This window comes from Phyllostomus hastatus, unplaced genomic scaffold (assembly GCF_019186645.2).
Source record: "Phyllostomus hastatus isolate PE091 unplaced genomic scaffold, TTU_PhHast_1.1 phas_contig_62, whole genome shotgun sequence".
NCBI classification, from domain to species: domain Eukaryota; kingdom Metazoa; phylum Chordata; class Mammalia; order Chiroptera; family Phyllostomidae; genus Phyllostomus; species Phyllostomus hastatus.
The window spans coordinates 6,076,475-6,082,167 of record NW_025333921.1 but is presented as its reverse complement, the minus strand read 5'-3'; the positions used below and the strand labels follow the sequence as shown (position 1 = coordinate 6,082,167).

At 33.2% G+C, this 5,693-nt stretch overlaps 1 non-coding gene across 1 annotated transcript; it reads left to right on the top strand.

The window, feature by feature from the left end:
• The first annotated feature begins 263 nt into the window (after positions 1–263).
• LOC123825351 lies at positions 264–370 on the top strand. Its single transcript, XR_006786890.1, has one exon. It is a non-coding gene; the product is annotated as a U6 spliceosomal RNA (small nuclear RNA).
• Positions 371–5,693: the final 5,323 nt, after the last annotated feature.

Genomic DNA, 5,693 nt, shown 5'->3' with positions numbered 1-5,693 from the left:
GGTTTCTCATCTTCAGCACTATTGATATTTTGACAAGACAATTCTTTGTCAGAGATTCTTTCTCTGGTGCACTGAGATATTTCACAACATTCATGGCTTCTACTCCCTGGATCCTATAGGTGCTGAGAGCACCCCCTCCCCTTACTGTGACAACAAAAAAATGTCCCCAGACATTCCCAAGTATCTCATTTGAGAATCACTGAAATAGATACTATTGTAGCCTTTCCGCAGAAAAACCTGAGGGTCAAGAAAAAATTACTTTAGTGCTCACTTCAGCAAGACATTTACTAAAATTTGAATGATACACAAGAGATTAGCATGGCCCCTGCTCAGAGATGACACACAAATTTATGAAGCGTTCTATATTTTTTTAAAAAGGGATGAAAAACTGGATTTGAAATAAAAAAAGAAAAGAAACTTTATTAAATTTATTGCAGCAAGGGAGAATACCACTTTGACTATAGCATCTCAACAGAGAGAAGTTAGGCAAATTTATTTTTAGAGTTTTAGGCTAAAAAAATTATAGTGTTTCTTAAAGTAGGGAAATGATTAGGACTTGGTAGAGTCCACATAAAATAGTCTGAGATTGGAAGACATGAATAAAAGTTCTTGAGGTGAATCTTAATGACAACATTTTTTATTTAAAAAGAGAGCATTTTCTAAAATGAGCAAACTGTTTGCCTAGTTATATTCATTTTCAATAATTTCCTAATATAAAATGTAAATTTGTGGCATTCAACCATGTTTGCTTTTCATGCGTTGGCTTGTTACTTAATCCTAAATCCCAGAAGACGAGCATATTTTTATTAAAGTCAATGGAAGTTATGTCATGGAAGTTAGATTATCAATGAAATTTGTATAGGTTTCTCCTAACATCTAGGACTTTTCTAAACCCCTCTGCTTCCCTTTACTATTTGAGAGATTTCCTGTCTATATCTGTATCTGTATCTATATTCCTTTTATGTATATCTATATCTATCTAATCCCATATCCATATCTGTATCTAATCTATATGTCACCTATATCTATTTGTATCTCTATGTCCATATCCACATTCATATCTATCTATAGCTCATCTATATCTATAGCTATATCTAAAATAACCTGGGTTATGTCTGACTCTCTTTTTCACTTTCAAAAGTTTTCTATTTTGAATAATAAAATATATGTTAATTTTCTCTAATTTTCACTTAAATAATTCCCAATCTTATATCTGATTCTCTTTATCTTTGTTAGCCCAACTCAAATAGGATACTTGTAGGACACTTGTGGGAGTCTGTAACTCAGTGTCCTTGATCACCTGAGCTGGATGTTTTTGGGATGTCCTTTGTGCCACTTATGTAGGCTCTTTTGTTGTAATTGTTGTTGGGTCTCGTTTTAGTTGTCGTTGGGTCCATCTTTGGTGGGTTCTTCCCTCCAGATGGCTGACTGAGAGTCACAACTCCCAGCACGTCTCGTGTGCTGTTGCACAGGTGCTGCTAGAACAAAGCAAACCAACCTGGCAAACAAACCCCACACCCACAAATATAACCCCTCCTCACAACTCCACTATCAACAACAAATGAGCAACTGTCAATAAAGGTGTGAAGAGATTAAGACTATTATAAGAAAGGAAAAGCAAAGATGAGATGAGTAACTGAAAGAAATAATTTTGAGAGTGTAGCAGGAGGTGAAATAATAAGAACAGAGAATAGAAACAAGGTAGAGGAAGAAAAAATAATATTTACATCATAAATAAAAATGGGAGGGAAGAAGGCAACTTGGAGTAAGAAAAGGAAAACAGTATAGTATGAGGTTTAAAAAAATTGAAAGTATTGTGAAAAAAAATCAGAACCAAATAGAAGAAAACCATCCACCACCACAGTATCAATGACATATGAGCAAAGATTAATATAAGTGGAAAGGGAATAAGCAGGAAAAAAAGGAAAAAAAGGAAAAAAAGCTTATGAGATGTCTAAAGGAAAGAAAAGTGATTTTAAGAGGACAAATAGAGAAGAAATAATAAGAGTGAGGAATGAAAACCAGGCTAAAAGAGGGAAAAAGTGAAATTTAAAATGAACAAAAAAAGTGAAAGAGGAAATCAAAATGGTGCAGGAAAGGGGAACAGTAAAATTTGATATTTGAAATACAAAAATATTGAAGATCTAGAAATAAAATTAAAGAAATGCCACAACCATCACCATATCAACAACCAACAAGCAAAGATTAATAAAGGTGGAGATAAAATAAAGGTATTTTAGAATGAGAAAAATAATGTGCGATGACTAATGACAAGAAAAATGGTTTTGAAAGGCTGGGATGGGTGAATAGTAAGTGTGCAAAATAAAAACAACTCACAGCAAGTGAAAAAATAAAATTTAAAATAAAAATATTTGGAAGGAAGAAGGCAAAATGAAGTATGAGAAGGAAGGAGTAAAATATGAGATTTACAATAAAATAAACTGGTGAAATAATGGGAACAAAATTGAAGAAACACAAATGAATGTGAAAAAGCTATGCAGGTGAAAAAAACAACACAAATAATGAAGAACACCACAGTGGAATTCGTCTCAGTACAGTCTAGTATTTGGCACTGTCTTTTCTTTCTGGATCTGCCCCTCGTAATATCAGATGGTGTCCTAGACTGGCCTAAGGCCGCCTGTTCAAGACTACCTGTGGTCCACAGTCTGTGGCTGTCTCCTTCAGGTTTGGCTGGTCCCCATTGCACTTCCCTGTCAACTTTCCATCAGCACAGAGTCCAGGCGTGGTTCATTTAATGACCCCAGAGTACTGCCAGTACCACTTCCACCTCCGGTGCAAAAGGGTTCCCCTTTCTCCACATCCTCACCTACACTTGTTGTTTGTTGAATTATTGATGATAGCCATTCTGACAATTGTGAGATGAAATTTCATTGTGGTTTTAATTTGCATTTCTCTGATGATTAGTGATGTTGAGTATCTTTTCACATGTCTATTGGCCATCTGTATGTCCTCTTTGGAGAAGTGTCTATTCAGGTCCTTTGCCCATTTTTTAATGGGTTGTTTGCTTTTCTGGTGTTGAGTTTTGTATATTCTCTATATATTTTGTATATTAACCCCTTATCAGATGTATTTGTGAATATGTCCTCCCATTCTGTGGGTTATCTTTTTATTTTGTTGATGTTTTCCTTTGCTGTGCAATAATAAAGTTTTCTAACTTATGACTTACCATAGTACTCTGCATGCCCTCTGCAGACATAGCTCCTTCCTTTCTGCCTTAACACATGCCAATTATTTACTCTATCTGGAATGCCTGTTTTCTCCTCGTTTATGCCAATTCATTTTTCAAGACTTAGCATGAACATTATGTTCTCCAGGAAATCTTGCCAGTCCTCAGTGGAACAGGGGTCTTCAGTCTGTGTCCTTCCCAAGGTTCCTCCCACCACAGAACTCACACTTGGCTCTGGACCAATGAATAACTTACTAGTTCTAAAGAACTATTTTAAATTACCCATGAAAACTTCATGCAACATCAAAATCAATTATCATCCCAAGCTATTTTTCCTGCTGAGAAATTTTGTCATAAAGAAACATGAACTTATTTTAATAAACCTAGATAAAATAAAACTATTTTCAAATGTTGATAAATAAAACATACATTTTAAAATTAAACCAACGTCTTAAATTAGTTTTGAAACCAAATATTTTTCCAGCACCTGAAAAATATTTGGGTTAGTTTTCATCCTATTTGTAATTTATATAAGTGTTTCATTACTTTATGTCAATTAAACAGAGATCTTACAAAACAATTTTAATAATACCTCTGGAAATAGAAAAATGCCATAGTTCCATAATACATATATAGACATACATAAAAATACATAGACATATAAGTATATAAAATGTAGAGAGAGATGCAACTAGAAACCTAATAATTTTGTTTTAAAATTTCAACCATGAGGCAGGTACAATAATGCAAAACTCACTGGTTTATGAATAACAGTTGTAATAAGTTAAGTTTATCCACTGAGACAGCTAATCCTTTTACTGTTTGTGGACAAGACTTAAAGATCTGTATTTAATTTTGACAAATAAATGGCAGGTTATATTTAGGAAAGCCATTCCAGCACATGCATTTTCCTATCAGATTTTGAATATCAGTTTCCAATTTTGCTAAATTTTTGATAATAGAATTTTTAAATCCCTTGAAAATATCTTGTTAGGTTTCAGCCAGGACAAAGAGTAACTATTTCTGACAGTATAAAAATATTGCATGGCGTCAAGGGGATGAAACTTTTACAAGCTGCCTAAAATGTGGAGTCACTCCCAAAGATGACAGTTTGGTAAGCCCTAACCACAAATGGAATGGAACCCATATTTCTGTCCAGTCATACCTATAGCAGATGGGTTGTAAAATACATACCTGTCTGGCTATATTTTAAAGCCTCCAGCCTGACAAATACCAAGCTAAGTTCCCAAGTCAACAAACAAGCTTAGAAGACATTTGCATTCTTATAGATTTTTATAGCTTCTAAGTAAGTGTGCTAAAAACTGGTGTCCCTACTCTGGATTTTCACAAGGGGGAATTCACCTTGGATGTGGAGTTTAATTTCTGTAAACAGGATCTCTAAAGCAGATCCTAATGGTCACATATAAAGAAAACATTTCCAAATTTTATGAAATAAAAAAATGAATTCTACTTTCAAGTTTTATGAAATGTGCTTTGTTTGTCAGAAAGTATATACTCTTAAAAAGTTGAAAATAAAATATTTTCTAACAAATATTTATTGGTTTAAAGAATCCAAGAAGTTCTTTTGCAAGAACAAATAGTCATGCCTTTGCTGTTTTGCAAATGCTGTCACTGTGGCTTCCTTTAAAACATATCCTAAGCTTAAAACGGACATAAACTATAAGTGGGAGCAGGAAGGTTCAGAGTGTTTGCTATGGAAAAGTACTTATTTTCAATAGCATTATTTTATAAAGCCATTTCTTAAAATGCATCTAAAATCATGTGCTTGATTTGTCAAACCCAATTTACAAAATTTTATAAACGTACATTTTGTGTACAAAGACTAAATATTTTAGTTTTATTTGTGAATTTCAGCATATCTTTTCACCTGTTAATATGAATATATTTTCACCACTTACTGACCTTTAATTTCACCATAACCTTTAATGGATGAATTATGGCAAAGAAAAGCTTAGATTTTACTTTACATAATATTGAAGAGGAATGGGTAGGGTTATCTATCTTTTATTTTTTGAATTACAATGTTGGTAATATTACAGAAATGCCAGAATAGCCCAATAATGGCACTTACAGGGTTCATGAGAGCCTAATAACTATGGTTCATGCACTTTCAATTTTCAATTTTTCTCAGAGAGATTGAGGTCTGCTCAATGGTGTGTATTGAATTGAATCTTTTCTTTGCATTCTATCAAGTATATCTCATTTTTTTTGTTTTTAAAATATGCTGCCTTGACTAGATGATCATTAAACATAGGTACATGCAAATGAATCTACTTAAAAATTTAAAATGAGGGTTTTTATATTAAAAAAGAAATAATGGCTCATTTTCTAATATGGTCAAATGAAGTGTTCTTTTTCTTCTAGTGTTAATTTTTCTGGGCTGCCTTTCAGGGCAGTTCAACTTTATAATTTGTTAACAAAACTTTGACAACATAGTTACATTATGGCATTCATTAAATCTAGAGGAAACACTAACATCTGATAC